The following is a 17,546-nucleotide window of genomic DNA, read 5'->3' as shown; positions in this document are numbered from 1 at the left end:
TCCCTTATTTCACATTTTGATATCATTCCTGAAATTTTCCTTCATTACACTTATCACAGTTTTTTTTTTTTTTGGTCTTTTTTGCCATTTTTGGGGCCGCTGCCACGGCATATGGAGGTTCCCAGGCTAGGGGTCTAATTGGAGCTGTAGCCACTGGCCTACACCAGAGCCACAGCAACTCAGGATCTGAGCCATGTCTGCAACCTACACCACAGCTCACGGCAACGCCGGATCCTTAACCCACTGAGCAAGGCCAAGGATCAAACCCACAACCTCATGGTTCCTAGTTGGATTCGTTAACCACTGAGCACTACAGTTTTTAATTATATATACTTGCTTAGGAGTATTTGTCCTCTCTGGTAGACAATAAGATCTATGAATAAAAGGGCTCAATCATCTTTTTCTCATGATTTAGAGACTGTCAAATAAAAGGCCTGCAATAAGTTTTGAAAATAATGGATGAATAAATTATGGAGTAGTAGGAGTTCCATTGCAGCTCAGCAATAACAAACCTGATCAGTATCCATGAGGATGGGGGTTCAATTCTTGGCTTCACTCAGTGGGTTAAGGATCCCGCGTTGCCATGAGCTGCGGTGTAGGTCTCAGACACAGCTTGGATCTGGTGTTGCTGTGGCTCTGGCATAGGCCCGTGGCTACAGCTCCGATTCAACCCCTAGCCTAGGAACTTCCATATGCCGTGCGTGTGACCCTAAAAAGACAAAAAAAAATTGCATATTAGTGAATCAATATATCAATCAGAAATCTCAAAATAGTGAACTTCAAATGTGTTTTATTTGGTTTATGCAATGTTTTAAGAGGGCTTTGCTTGGATGCCAAAGTTCATGCACTATCACTGCAAAGTTCTTTCAATAACATCTTTAAAAAAAAAAAACAGGAAGAACTTGCATCACAGAGCACATGTTCACCTCTGCTAGTTAGCCCCATCTTAATGGCTTCTTTCTCATCCCAGTACTTCACAATGCCTTTTCTCTCTTAAGCCATGGCTGCTCTACATTTGACTTGGTTTTAATAACTACGTATTTTTTGGATTTTCCTCTTGGCTCAGTGGTAGAGAATCCAACTAGTATCCATGAGGATGAGGGTTTGATCCCTAGCCTCACTCAGTGTGTTAAGGATCCAGCGTTGCCGCAAGCTTTGGTGTGGGTCACAGATGAGGGTTGGTCCCACATTGCTGTGGCCATGGCATAGGCCAGCAGCTGCAGCTCTGATTTGACCCCTAGCCTGGGAACTTCCGTATGCCGTGCACGTGACCCTAAAAAAGACAAAAAACAAATAAATTAACTACAGATTTTATGTCAAAAGCATTTATAAGACATTACTGTATACAATGAGAAAAGAGCTCTGGGGAAGACCAGTATTAAAAGGATGGGTGGAAAGTTAGAAAACACCAAATAAGCCTGAGTAGTAGTGAGAGGCAGAGATAACTAGGAGGATTTGGTTCATTAACCAAGATATAAAAGAGTTTCAAAACAGAAAAACTTTTAAAAATGAACAAAACAGTCCTCCTACCTTCTTCATCTCCTCATACATCATGAACAGAATATTGAAGTCATGTCTGTGCTCATACCAGCCTCGGATGTGATCAAACCAGAGACTTCCAAACACTGTGGGAAAATTGGTGGATGAATTACAAGGTAAATACACAGCCGTTATTGAACAGTAAACTATAGCCTGTTTTTCTCTTCCAAAATCCTCTGAAAGACAAATAAATCTCCCCCCACTGGATATCTATGCTGCCTTTTAAAAATGGTGTTCTCAGAAGTAATTACGTCATTTTAATAGAGATCTGTCTCCCAGGGTTCTCTATGACTGTAAGAATAAAAGAAATGTGGGAATAAAAATTCCAAAGTATGAATTTTAAGATTTCTTTAAGGTAAGCCCCTTTTTGTTCTACTTCCTCCACCTGAAAACACATTATATACTTCCTCTTTTATTGTCTATTTTAAGATCTATGGATAGAAATTTTAGTTACCTACAACTAGAAAGAAGCTGAAGGTAATTTTCTAAATGGGTGAGAGGCCCCATTCCACATTCTACAGCCCATCTGCCTCAGTTGATCCTCTTGGCTGTTGAAATGACCACTTCACAATGGTCACCCAAGGCCTACCACAGGCTCATGAATGATGACAACAACAACAACAGCAACAACAAAACACCCATCCTGAATGTTGGCTATTCTGGAACCTATGTCTCTAGCTTTGGATCTAGCCACCTGGAACCGCTAGGCCACTTGCCGGTCTTTGGATCTGGTCAAAATACCTCTTTGAAATCTTGACAAGACCCAGAGTGGTCCTAGTGAGGACAGAAAGGGCCCTGGGTGGCAGATTAAGTGGATAACATTTAGGGACCACAGATGTGCATTGCACCGTCTATGACAACCCTTCTCCATCTGCCTAAAATATGTTCCCAGTGTTTGAGAAATTTGGCTAAATGGCAACATGGCCTTGTGAACATGATGCTTGAAAAACAAACTCATAGTTACCTCTCCCATCTGGAAACTTTTCCATGAAATGTTCGATGTCATGTGAAGGTTCTAATGTAAGCAACCAATTTGAAAAATGAAAATATGAGATCAAAACATCCTTGGGGTTTCTATAGATGTAAATAATCTTCAGGGACAATAGTGAAACAATTTTAACAAATCTTAATTATGTTTACAGGTTTTTTTTAAAAAAATAACTACAGAGTATTTCATCATACGAATCAATAATTTATTTCATCCAGTTTCCTACTTATGAAAGTTTAGTTTTTCCTCTTTTTTTTTGCTGTCAAAAGACTGCTGCAATAAATAAATTGTTCCCATGACATTTCCATGTGCAAGCATATAAGATGAATTGCTATATGAGACATCATTTATTTTGAAGTTTGATTAATATTTCAAATTACTTTGCATAAAAGTTATTCAATTTACCCTCCATGAGCACTGATATTTGATACACAACCAAGACAGTCTTGATGATAAGTGAAGAAAGAAAAAACTACCTAATCTATTATATTTAAACAACTTTCTTTTTTTTTTAATTCTCTTTATGGCTTAGTAGGTTAAGAACCCGACATAGTGTCCATGAGGAAGCAGGTTTGATCCCAGGCCTCACTCAGTGGGTTAAGTATATTGCATTGCCACAAGCTGTGGTGTAGGTGGCAGACAGGGATTGGATCTGGTGTTGCTACAACCATGGTATAGGCCAACAGCTGTAACTCTGATTCTACCACTAACCTGGAAGTTCCATATGCCACAGGTGCAGCCATAAAGGAAGGAAGGAAGGAAGGAAGGAAGGAAGAGAGGGAGAAAGGAAAGAAGAAAGAAAGAAAGAAAGAAAGAAAGAAAGAAAGAAAGAAAGAAAGAAAGAAAGAAAGAAAGAAAGAAAGAAAGGAAGGAAGGAAGGAAGGAAGGAAAAGAAAGAAAGGAAGGAAGGAAAAGAAAGAATGAGGAAGAAAGAATGAGGAAGAAAGAAAAAGAAAGAAAGAGAAGGAAAAAGAGGGAAGGAGGGAAGGAAAGATGAAAAGAAAGGAAGGAAGGGGAAGAAAGGAAGAAAGAAATAAAGAACAATTATCATTCTTTCAATACCTGTAATAAAAAAGTAATAAAATTATTTCTACTTCATGCCTTACAGAAAATTACTTACAAATTAATTAGGGTTTAAGTATGAAGTTAAACTCTGACATTTAAGAAAATAAGAATGTTTCTGATCTTTGATATAGGAAGGATTCCCAAATGGGAAAAAAAAAATTATTAGAAATAAAAATTGATCAACTATACTATATTAAAATCTTAAATGATATTGATCAACATGTACCATAGTGTTACAAAAAGCAAGACAATATAAGAGTTGCAACACATAAAACCAATAACACATTAGTATCTAGAATATTTAAATACACATAGGACTATATTTACTTATATATAAAACAAATAAAAATATATATATAAACAACATAATAAAATGAGCAAAATTTACAATCATTTCATAGACTAAGAAATAATTATGACCAAAATTTACAATCATTTCATAGACTAAGAAATAATTATGACCAACCTATCAAAAAATGCTCAATTTCATTACTAATGAAAAATGCACATTAAGTTCATTAATTAAATATTCAAAAATTATGTAGATTTTTAAAACTACCTGATAACTTAGCAAAAATACAGGCAACTTCTAAATTTATTTTACAAAACTGGAATTACAGTTATATAGAAATCAAACAAAATAGAGCAATCATAAAAAATTAAAGTCTATTAATTTTTGCTTCATCCTACCTATCCATCAATACACATTCTGTTGTGTAGTCATACAACAAAATCCAACTAAACTATCAAAAAGAGTAGAATTTTATGTGCTGATATAAATAAATGTTTGCTCTATGTTCTATAATTACACTGCAAACAATGAGTTCGGTGACTTGAATTATGCATATACTTATAGCTCCATACATATATTTTTTGACCACCCACGCAGCATGCAAAACTTCCTTGCCAGGGAAGGAATTGAAATTAATCTTAAAAAGAAAGAAAAATAAAAATTGAAAGCAAACATTCTAAAGATATATAGTTTCTAACACTGGACCAGGCAGTTATTTCCTTATTAGCTCTGCCTGAGAAATCTGTTCTGGAATGTTAGATGCAAGTTCAAATACCATTAGAATAGAAACAGCATATATTCCAGTTAAATACTTTTTAAAACATTCTGTGCAAAGCAAGAAAACAAATTTGTTAAAGAGTTGAAGATATGGTTGTTTTTTTTTCCTGAAGTGCATGTCAGGAGACATTTAATTTCTTTGCAAACAACCTATCACAGTTGATCAAATGGAGAGAGTCAAAGGTAGAGTTTTGCTAAGGAAGAGTAGAAAATTACCTGTTTCAGAACCTCTTAGGTTTCAGAGTAAATATTCATGGTTTGAGTCTACCCAGACTGATAGAATAAGAGTCAGGGGAAATTAGGACCTAGAAATCTGCATTTAATTACACAGCCATTCACATTAAATAATGACAATCATAATAGTGACAAAGGACTGCCTTAGTTTTTCTTGGATATTTTATCTCAACCTCCAGAGAAGCTTTGGGGGATGATATTTGACTCCCAATTAAAGGAAACTCTCAATTAAAGCCCTATTAACTTGCTAGAGGTTCCCTCACTCAAGCTGCAGTCCAGGCAACTTCAATGATTAAGAATGGAGGATAAAATAGACTGGCTGATAAACCACAAAGAAGAGTTTCAGTAGAAAAAGATGGAGGGCTATTTTGACACTAGCATCACAAATTTGTTTAGCAAAACTTAGCCTAAGGAGTGTGCTGAGGGAGAATCTACCCTTCACAGGGAGGACAAATGCAGAAGCCCATAAATAGGAAATAGGGGTGAAATGAAAGGCAAAGATGAAAGTGTGGGTCGCTATCTCATACCTCCTGAGACCTGACAGTGCCACCCCAAACCTTTCCTAAATAGCAGAAATTCCAGAAAATCTGGATGCTGAAAAAAGAGTGTCGGGCAGCCCACACAAACATTCTGAACATCATGCATTTGCCACTTAATTGTTTATTCTACCTCATAACATCTCAAGAGAAAAAGAATTACAAGGACTGCTTTACCTTAAAATAGGAATAAAAAAAGTAGAGTATGGGGGGATTCATGTGGGATATTGGTATTGGCAAGACTGTTTGCCTCTCCTAGATGGATATAGGAGAAAGTACTTTTATCAGGAGAAAGGACATCTGGTATCTCTCATTATTCTTTCAGAAGACCAAAAGGAAAAAAGAAAAAGCAGAAAATTGAGGAGAAAAAAATAATTACTTTTGTATGCTGAAGAGGGTAAAGCTTGAAAGAGGCTCTAAATATACCCTTTTATTACTTACTGTTAGAGATGAACAGAAGATACAAAATCCACTTCTAACTTTAGCATGATAGGGATTGATGTGTTCTTGAGAAAGAAATATTCTCTAAAAATTTGCCTTGGCCAATGAGTAGTGTTCCAGGGTGTCAACAGATAGCTCGGTTTGAATAAATTGAACAAGATTTAGTTGACATTAAGAAAAGGATATCCAGTTGTTCCAGAAACAACAAAGGAGTCACAGTATTTCTTAAGAAATACTGAAGAGAACTACAAGTACCTGTCGTCCTGATTACTTAATGTTGGCACCTATGGAACACACAAGAGAATGTACTTGAAAGCTATAACAAAATCTTTGATGGGAAGGAAGAATGGTTAGTAAGATCTTTTAGACCTTTCACAGAGGACTTGTGTTCAATCTTGATGTCTTTGCACTATCCTATGTGAAACCTGCCATGGCTGTGGAGGTCCCAAGGGCTTTATCAACTCTCTGAGTATTAAAATTCATTTTTAAAAATGCCTAGGGTTGTACATCCAATGGTTGGCCTTCCAGTCCTCTTTAAAAGAAATAAAATAGATGCTTCAGAAAATTAAGCCATATTTTCTGTTATACAAAAATTGGCATTAGTGTCAGACCTGTCCTAATATTTCCTTGAACTTTCACCCATTCTTCAGTCATCTTGCTTCCATATCCTCCTCTTTAATAATGATTCTCAGATTTCCACCAGACACAGATTTTGATGCTAGAAGAGATTTTTAATGCTTTCAATATATTAAGTCCTCACTGACAGGAAATAGGGTTTAAACTGAGGGTAGTTTAAGCCTCTGTGTGTTCAGACTTCTTTTGTTTTGCATACTGTTTTTAAATTCAACACAAATCCATTTTGTGACATTGGCATGGCCTTAAAAGTAGAAATCAATTATAGTAGACTCCTTATTAAAATGAAGAAGACTGCCAAGAGTTTCTGGATTCATAACACGAATTTTCATTGAACTGAATGCTTCTGGGGCCAGATGCTTAAGGTCTTTTCCCCATTCTGTCCCTCTAGACCAGTCTGTAAGGAAACCGATGAAAAAGACAATCTGCATTTACAGCTGAAGGTGCTAAGTTGCTCATTTCCATACCAAACAATGCTATGGTATGCTATCAACTTAGAATACTACTACCTCTTTTCCCTTGCCATATCTTTTTAATCAACCATTTATTCTGATCCCTCTAAATTGTGAATGGTTTTTATAAACCAATGCTTTGGCTTTAACTGTGCTTCTTTTTTTAACTCTGGCTTCTTTTTTTTTTTTTTTTTTTTTTTTTAGGTACTCAGCCAATAGAGCAAGGGGACATGCTAAATTTGCTAGTAATCACACAAGCACAAATTAAAACAATTTCATACTGATTAGATTGGCAGAAATTATGTGCAGGAAATGATATGGAGCAATGGAAACTTTCAGTATAACCAGTGTAAATGAAAATTGGTACTACCAATTCAAACAGCAATTCCACAAGTGCTGGTCTAGTTGAAGAAACACTCATACATAAACAAATGGCAGTAAAGTTAGTGATTTCCTCTCTGTGTGTTGAGGTAGTAGTAGTGGGGTTGGGAATGCAGAGTGACTGATGTCTTATTTCTAAAGTGGCTTGGTGGATATATTTGTTCATTATAAATCTGTCTAAATTTTTAATATTTCATATTAAGACAATAAAAGACAACCTAATGTTTTCTATCATCATTATTAATCCAGCTTGTTCACATGTCCCAAGACTCCTCAGTTTTTCTCCATTGGTACCAGGTCAGGCCCAGTTTCTCACTTGGGAAGGTGGATGTAACATACATGATGTAATAGCGGGTCAGCAGTCCACATGATACTTGACATTATTGGCCATCTGAGCACACAGCACCAGACCGTGCCTTTCTGACTAACTTCTGGATTTTCATTTAACTATGTCCTCTCTTCTCTAAGTTCTTATTAGAAAGTAATCATTCACTAAAGTCCATCTTTAAGAATCAGTAGGTGGAAGAAGACTATGCCATTCTTAGTTTTGTGACCGCCTCATGTTCTGCATTTAACCTGTAGCACTACTTTTCACCCATCACCACTACCATCCTGGACTCCATGACTCTGATCTTCTAAGCTTCAGAAGGGAGAAAGGGAAAGATTTGGTTAGTAAGGGGACTTTGCCCCAACTTTTGTCTCTAGCCATCCCTATAAAAGGCAAAAGGATATGTTGTACCTCATAAAAATGATGACCACTTGCCATGTGTCCATGCATTCTGGGGTAGGGAGAGATAAGGACCTCTCTACCCAGAAGTTCCCATGGACCATTTCTCACAAATGTGCATGTGTTACCTGACATGGCAAAAAAGGACTTTGCAGATATAATTAAGATCACTAATTAGTTAACCTTAAAATTAGAAGACTAGCCTTGATAATCTAGGTGGGCTCATTGGGAACTAAGGAACCTGTGAGGCAGAAGAGGAGGCAGAAGGAAATGGCAGAGAGATTTCAGCACAGGAAGGACTTACAGGTCATGGATACCTTGAGGATTGAGGGGTCACATGACAAAGAAATAGGAACCTCAGTCCTTAAACCACAAGGGAGGAAATCTTCCAACAACCTAAATGAGCTTAGAAGTGGATGCTTATCCAGAACTTTCAAATAGAAATACAGCCTTGCCAGCACCCCAGAGACTCTAAGCCAAGAACACAGCCATTGTGCTGGACCTCTATTTATAGAATTCTAAGACAAAAAGTGGGTGCTATTTAAATTGTAAACTTATGATGATTTGTTATGGAGCAATAGAAAACCACTATTATAGTTAACCTTTAAAACAATATAGTGAGTTAGATGATGCCAGAATCACAATTAAAAGTGAAGTGTGCAGAATTCTCAGAAAACTGAGAAGTGGCCACTGGCTTAGAAACTAGGCCTGTATGAATACAGAAGCCATGCTCTTAGAACTGATCCTTGTAATACTGCTGCTAGCAGAGCAGGACCTCCTCCCAATTTAAAATTCTCACATCTTCATCTCTCGATTTCCATTTCTAATGGAATATGTTGAATATTTCTTTTTAATCTTTCAAGCCACTAATTTGAGTCTCAGCTGAGGGATCGGGTTCTCTATTTCATTATTTGGGTAACCACACCATAAAAGCTCTAGAAGAGCTTTAAAGATATTTAAATTCTGGCTCTCCTGGAGCTATTATGTATATATGCCTGAGTATTATGTATAATGTGCATACATTGCACTGTTTTTATTTGATTTTACTATTTCTTTTACATTTACAAACCATTTATTTTTATTTATCTTTGAAGTTAGATTTTTCCAATTTATGACATTGGTTTACCAGGAATACTTATTTTAGTGTTGGTATAATGATACAAATAAATTTTCTTTCACATATACTATTATTCATTTGTTTTATAAATAACCCCCTTCTGTTTTGTTTTTTGTTTGGGGAGAGGTTGTGTGTGTCTTTTTGTCTTTTCTAGGCCTGCACCTGAGGCATATGGAGGTTCTCAGGCTAGGGGTCTAATCAGAGCTGTAGCCGCTGGTCTACACTAGAGCCACAGCAACTCAGGATCCGAGCCACGTCTGTGACCTACACCACAGCTTATGGCAATGCTGGATCCTTAACCCACTGAGCAAGGCCAGGGATCAAACCTGCAACCCCATGGTTCCTAATTGGATACATTAACCACTGAGCCATGACAGGAACTCCCCCCTTCTATTTTGAAGTTACATATTATTTTTATGTGTGTACAAACTTTTCAGATTCCTCTACTTTTTTTTTTTTTGTCTTTTTGTCTTTTAGGGCCACATGGGTGGCATATGCAGATTCCCAGGCTAGGCATCTTCAGATTCCTCTATTTTTGAACTAGTACAACACTGTATTGATTGTAACTATTTCACGGTAGTTCAAATAAGTAATATGTTCCTTAGTATCCTCTTCTCTATGTATATTAATACACTTTTTGAAAATGTCATAGAATAGTCACACACATTCAGCAACACTAAACCAGCTTTACAACAAATACTAAAGGAACTTCTCTAGACAGAAAAAAAAGCCACAGCAGGAAACAAAAATACCACAAATGACAAGGCTCACCAGTAAATGTATATATACAGTAATGATATGAAATCATATAGGCACAATTATGCTACCAAAAGCAGAAATCATGAGAAGAGGTGGGGACAAATGCAGGATACTGGAGATGCAGTTGCAGTTAAGAAACCAACAACCTGAAACAATCTCCTGTATATATACACATGAACTCTTATATCAAAACTTCAGAATAACTGCAAACCAAAAGTCTATAATTGATACACAAACAAATAAGAAAAATCAACTCAAATACAACACTAAAGATAGTCATCAAACCACAAGAGGAGAGAACAAGAGAAGTAAGAAAGAAAAAAGAGAAACAAAAACAAATCCAAAGCAATGAATAAAATGGCAATAAGAACATACATACCAACAATTACCTTAAATGTTAATGGACTAAACACCCCAACCAAAAGACATAGACTGGCTGAATGGATTCAAAAGAAAGACCCATATATATGCTGTCTTCAAGAGACCCACTTCACTTCTAGGGACACATACAAATTGAAAGTGAGAGGATGGAAGAAAATATTCCATGCAAATGGGAATCAAAAGAAAGCTGGAATAGCAATACATGTAAGACAAAACAGACTTTAAAATGAAGAATATTTTAGGGGACAAGGAAGGTCACAACCTAATGATCAGAGGATCAATCCAAGAAGAAGATGTAACAATTTTAAATATCTCTGCACCCAAATTAGGTTCACCACAATACATAAGGCAACTGCTAACAACCTTAAAAGGACAAATCAACAATAACACAATAATAGTGGGGGACTTTAACACCCCACTTACAGCAATGGACACATCAACAAGACAGGAAATCAAAAAAGAAACACAGGCCCTGAATAAAGCATTAAACCAGATGGACTTAATAAATATTTATAGGACATTCCATCCAAAAGCAACAGAATACACATTCTTCTCATGTGCACATGGAACATTCTATAAGATTGATCACATCCCTGGCTACAAATCAAACCTCAGTCACTTTAAGAAAAATGAAATCATATCAAGCATCTTTTCCAAAAACAATGCTATACAACTGGAAATCAACAACAAGAAAAAAACTGCAAAAAACACAAACACATGGAGACTCAACAATGTGCTACTAAACAACCAATGGATCACTGAAGAAATCAAAGAGGAAATTAAAAAATACCTAGAAGGAAAGGACAACAAAGATATGACACTCCAAAACCTATGGGATGGAGCAAAAGCCATTCTAAGAGGAAAGTTTATAGAAATACAAGCCCACCTCAGGAAACGAGAAGAAGCTCAAATAAACAAGCTAACATTACATCTAAAGCAGCTCGAGAGAGAAGAACAGACAATACCTAAAGTTAGCAAAAGGAAAAAAATCATAATGATCAGAGCAGAAATAAATGAAATAGAAACAAGGAAAACTACAGAAAAGATCAATGAAAAAAAAAAAGCACATTCTTTGAAAAGATCAGCAAAATTGATAAAGACTTAGTGACACTTATTAAGAAAAAAAGAGAGAGGACTCAAATCATTAACATGAGAAATAAAAAAGAAGTAACAACGGACATCACAGAAATACAAAGGATCAGAAGAGACTACTATATGCAACTATATACCAATAAAACAGAAAACCTAGAAGAAATGGACAAATCCTTAGAAAGGTACAATCTTCCAAGACTAAACCAAGATGAAACAGAAAAGATGAACAGCCCAATCACAAGTACTGAAATTGAAACTGTGATTAAAAAACTTCCAACAAACAAAAGTCCAGGACCAGATGGCTTCACAGGCTAGATCTATCAAGCATTTAGAGAAGAGCTAATGCCTATCCTTCTGAACCTATTCCAAAAGATCACAGAGGAAGGAAATACTTCCAAACTCATTCTATGAGGCCACCATCACCCTGATACGAAAACCAGACAAAGATACCACACAAAAAAAGAAAACTACAGGCCAATTTCACTGATGAACATAGATGCAAAAATCCTCAACAAAATGCCAGCAAACAGAATCAAACAATACATTAAAAGGATTATACATCATGACCAAGTGGGATTTATCCCAGGGATGGAAGGGTTCTTCAATATCCACAAATCCATCAGTGTGGTACACCGCATTAACAACCTGAAGAATAAAAATCGTATGGTCCTCTCAATAGACACAGAAAAAGCCTTTGACAAAATCCAACACCCATTTCTGATAAAACCCTTCAGAAAGTGGGCATAGCGGGAACCTACCTCAACGTGATAAAGGCCATATATGACAAACCCACAGCTAACATCATTCTCAATGGTGAAAAGCTGAAAGAATTCCCACTGAGATCAGCAACAAGACAAGGATGTCCACTCTTGTCACTACTCTTCAACATAGTTTTGGAAGTCCCTAGCCACAGCAGTCAGAGAAGTAAAAGAGATAAAAGGAATCCAAATTGGAAAGGAAGAAGTAAAACCATCACTATTTGCAGATGACATGGTACCACACCTAGAGAATCCTAAAGACTCTACCAGAAAACTGTTAGAGCTCATCCATGCATTTGGCAAAGTTGCAGGATCCAAAATTAATACACAGAAACAGATGGCATTTCTATACACCAACAATGAAAGAGCAGGAAAAGAAATTAGGGAAGCAATCCCATTTACCATCACATCCAAAAGAATAAAATACCTAGGAGTAAACCTACCTAAAGAGACAAAAGACCTGTACTCTGAAAACTATAAGCCACTGATGAAAGAAATCAAAGATGACACAAACAGATGGAAAAACATACCATGCTCTTGGATTGGAAGAGTCAGTATGATCAAAATGACTATACTACCCAAGGCAATCTACAGATTCCATGCAATCCCTGTCAAATTACCAAGGACATTTTTCACAGAACTCAAACAAAATATTTTAAAGTTTGTTTGGAAGCACAAAAGACCCAGAATAGCCAAAGACATCCTGAAAAAGAAAAATGGAGCTGGAGGCATTAGGCTCCTGGATTTCAGACTATACTACAAAGCAACAGTCAACAAAACTGTATGGTACTGGCACAAAGACAGAAATAGAGATCAGTGGAACAGGATAGAAAGCCCACCATTATACCCATGCACCTACAGCCAACTCATCTATGACAAAGGAGGCAAGGATATACAATGGAGAAAAGACAGCTTGTTCAATAAGTGATGCTGGGAAAACTGGACAGCCACATGGAAAAGAATGAAATGAGAACACTCCCTAACACCATACACAAAAATAAACTCCAGATAGATTAAAGACCTAGACATAAGACCAGACACTATCAAACTCTTAGAGGAAAACACAGGCCAAACCCTCTCTGACATAAATGACAGCAACATCTTCTCAGATCCACTTCTTAGAGTATTGACAATTAAAACAAAAATAAACAAAGGGGACCTAATCAAACTTCAAAGTTTCTGCACAGCAAAGGAAACCCTAAGCAAAACGAAAAGACAACCCACAGAATGGGAGAAAATCTTTGCAAATGAATCAACTGGCAAGGGATTCATCTCCAAAATTTATAAACACCTCCTACTGCTCCATACCAAAAAAACAACCCCATCCAAAAATCGGTAGAAGATCTAAACAGACAGTTCTCCAAAGAAGACATACAGATGGCCAAAAAACACATGAAAAGATGTTCCACATCACTCCTCATTAGAGAAACACAAATCAAAACCACTCTGAGGTACCACCTTACACCAGCCAGGATGGCCATCATCAAAAAGCTTACAAACAATAAGTGCTGGAGAGGGTATGGAGAAAAAGGAACCCTAGTACACTGTGGGTGGGAATGTAAATTGGTGCAACCACTGTGAAAAACTGTATGAGAGATTCCTCAGAAAACTAGACATAGAACTACCATTTGATGCAGCAATCCCACTCCTGGGCATCTACCCAGAGAAAACCATGACTCACAAAGACACATGTACTCCGATGTTCATTGCAGCACTATTTGCAATAGCAAAGACATGGAAGCAAGCTAAATGTCCATCAACAGAGGAATGGATCAAGAAGATGTGGTACATATACACAATGGAACATTACTCAGCCATTAAAGTGAAAGAAATACTGGCATTTTTAGCAACATGGATGGACCTAGAAATTATCATGCTAAGTGAAGTCAGCCGTACAATGAGATACCAACATCAAATGCTTTCACTGACATGTGGAATCTGAAAAAGGACTCAAGGAACTTCTTTGCAGAACAGCTACTGACATATAGACTTTGAAAAACTTATGGTTTCCAAAGGAGACAATTTGGGGGGTGGGGTGATGCTTTGGTGTTGTTGGATGGAAATCCTATAAAATTGGATTGTGATGATTATTGTACAACTATAAATGTAATAAATTCATTGAGTAATAAAAAATAATATAAAATTGAATTAGATGCAAGAGTTAAAATAAAAAATAATAAATAAAAAAAATGATCACACTACCCAAAGCAATCTGCAGATTCAATGCAATCCCTGTCAAATTACTCATTACATTTTGCACAGAACTAGAATAAACAATCCAGAAATTTATATGGAACTGTAGAAGACTCAGAATTGCCAAAGTGACACTGAGGAATAAAAACTAAGCCGGAGGCATAACTCTCTCAGACTTCAGACAATATTACAAAGCTACTGTAATTAAGATAGTGTGGTACTGGTGCAAAAACAAATATACATACCAATGGAATAGAATAGAGAACCCAGAAATAAACCCAGACACCTATGGTCATTTAATCTTCAACAAAGGTGGCAAGAACATAAAATGGGGGAAAGACAGTCTTCATCCAGCAGTGCTGGCAGAACAGAACAGCTGCGTGTAAATCAATGAAAATAGAACACAAAATAAAGTCAAAATGGCTTAAGGACTTAAACATAAGGCAAGACACCATAAAACTCCTAGAAGAAAACATGGGCAAAACATTCTCTGACATCAAACATACAAATGTTTTCTTAGGTCAGTCTCTCAAAGCAATAGAAATAAAAACAAAAATAAAACAATGGGACCCAATCAAAGTTACAAGTTTTTGCACAACAAAGGAAACCATAAAAAAATCTAGAGACAACATATGGGAGAAAATAGTTGCAAATTATGCAGCAAACAAAGGCTTACTATATAAAATATACAAACAACTCATTAACTCAACAACAAAAACAAACAATCCAACTGAAAAATAGGCAGAAAACCTAAATAGACATTTCAAATAAAGAAGACATAAAAATAGCTGATAGACACATGAAAAAATGCTCAACATCACTAATTTTTAGAGAAATGCAAATCAAAACTACAATACCACCCCACTCTAGTCAGAATGGCTATCATTAAGTCTACAAATAACAAATGCTGGAGAGGGTGGGCAGAAAAGGGAACCCTCCTACACTGCTGGTAGAAATATAAATTAGTACAATCACTATGGAAAACATTGTGGAGCTTCCTCCGAAAACTAAATATAGAACTACCATGCGATCCAGCAATCCCACTCCTTGGCATCTATTTGGACAAAACTTTCATTCAAAAACATATGTGCACCCCTACGTTCATTGCTGCATTATTCACAATGGCAAAGACATGGAAACCATCTAAATGTCCATCGACTGATGAATGGATTAAGGAGATGTGGTACATATACACAACGGAATACTACTCAGTCATAAAAAAATGCTATTTGCAGCAATATGGATGCAACTAGAGATTCGCATACTAAGTGAAGTAAGTCAGAAAGAGAAAGAGAAATTCCATATGATATCACTTATATGTGGAATCTAAAACATGGCACAAATGAACCTATCTACAGAACTGACACAGACTCATGGACATAGAGAAGAGATGTATGATTGCAAAGAGGAAAAGGGAGGGAGTGGGCTGGACTGGGAGTTTGAGGTTAGTAGATGCAAACTATTGCATTTGGAATGGATAAGCAATGAGGTCCTGCTGTGTAGCACAGGGAACTAAATACAATCACTTGTGATGGAACAAGATGGAAAATATCATGCATAAAAAATGTACATATGTGTATAATTGGGTCACTTTGAAATACAGCAGAAATTGACAGAACATTTAAAATCAACTAAAATAAATTTTTTTAAAATATAAACAGTGAAGAACTGTCACATATTAAATACATCTATTTGTTTTGGGACTAGATAATGAAGGTCAGAGAAAACAACTATGGAAACTGTGTATCAAAATGTAAACTTCTAAATGGTAGGAAAAGAGCAAACACTTAAATCAGACTGGGTCAATCTGTAAGCCCCTTGCCAAATGTGCAAATATTTCCAATCATATGAAATACAATATAATATTTTAAATTAATTTATAAAATAAACCCATAAAGTTAACGCAAAAAAACCTGGAGTGTATGTGTATAATCTTTCTGGTGAAAAGTGTTTTCTTAGTAAGGCAAATATCCAGAAACTATGAAAGAAATAGCAATAATTTAGACCCAAAGATGTCAAGTCTTCAAATCAAAGTCACAGAGGGCCCCCAGAGCTACCAGTGCTGCATTTTTATGGACTGAAGGTTTGAAGTCATAATTAAGACAATTTTTCAATAAAAATGAATAATTGGGCATCTTCATCTATAAGATCTTCCCATTATTGTCATTTGGCACAGTTAGTAAGTTATTACAGTCATGAGAAATGCTTTATATCTGATCGAGTTGAGCAATGAGAAGCAAATTTGATAATAAATGGGACAAAAAATAATTTTAAAAATATCAGAATCTAAAGCAATTTCAATAAGATCTTCCAATAATTAAGATTAATCAGAGTGGTGTAGGTCTCAGACGCTGCTCTGATCTGGCGTTGCTGTGGCTGTGGCATAGGCCAGCAGCTACAGCTCCGATTAGACCCCTAGCCAGGAAACCTCCATATGCTGTGGGTGAGGCCCTAGAAAAGGCAAAAAGACAAAAAAAAAAATTAATCAATGTCCAATATGTAATACAAGGTTATGAATATGTGACATAATTTAAAATGAATAAATTAGAGGAGTTCCCATTGTGGTTTGGCAGTAACGAACCTGACTAGTATCCATGAGGTTGCAGGTTCCACCCCTTGCCCTGCTCACTGGTTAAGTATCCTGCATTACCATGAGCTGTGGTGTAGGTCACAGATGCAACTCAGATATGGCTTTGCTATTGCTGTGGCTGTGGTTGTGGCCAACAGCTCTGATTAGACCCCTAGCCTGGGAACTTCCATATGATGTGGGTGCAGCCTTAAAATAAATAAATAAATAAATAAATAAATAAAATGACTAAAATTGAAAGTACCCATTATGTTTTAGAATGATATACATTAAAAGTTTTTTAACTTAAGGAGTATCAGAAGGAAATATTTTCTTTTTTTAATAGTTCAATGAATTTTATTTTATTTATAATTGTACAACAATCATCACAACCTAATAATTTTGGAACTTTTCCATCCCAATCCTCTGGTCCACCTTTCCCCCCCACATCTGTCCTCTTTGTTAACTATAAGTTTTTGAAATCTGTGAGTCTGTTCTATTCTGCAAATAAGTTCATTTGTATCCTTTTTTTAGATTCCACATGTAAGTGATATAGTATGATGTTCGTCTCTCCCTATCTGAGTAACTTCGCTTAGTATGGATAATCTCTAGGTC

At 36.3% G+C, this 17,546-nt stretch overlaps 1 pseudogene across 1 annotated transcript in view; it reads right to left on the bottom strand.

Annotated features, from left to right (window-relative positions):
• Positions 1-17,546, bottom strand: part of LOC100521054 (amine sulfotransferase-like) — a 54,037-nt pseudogene that overhangs the window by 7,475 nt on the left and 29,016 nt on the right. The window contains exons 2-3 of the transcript XR_014837680.1: positions 2,504-2,664; positions 1,531-1,625 (exon numbers count right to left, since the gene is read on the bottom strand). The product of XR_014837680.1 is annotated as an amine sulfotransferase-like (transcript). The remainder of the gene's footprint in view (positions 1-1,530; positions 1,626-2,503; positions 2,665-17,546) is intronic.

This window comes from Sus scrofa, chromosome 1 (assembly GCF_054392235.1).
Source record: "Sus scrofa isolate SSC_HxYL_T2T_F1_AM1 chromosome 1, Sscrofa_HxYL_maternal_Yorkshire_Landrace_v2.0, whole genome shotgun sequence".
Taxonomy (NCBI): domain Eukaryota; kingdom Metazoa; phylum Chordata; class Mammalia; order Artiodactyla; family Suidae; genus Sus; species Sus scrofa.
Note: the sequence above shows the minus strand (reverse complement) of the source record. Positions and strands in the feature narration are given on the sequence as shown.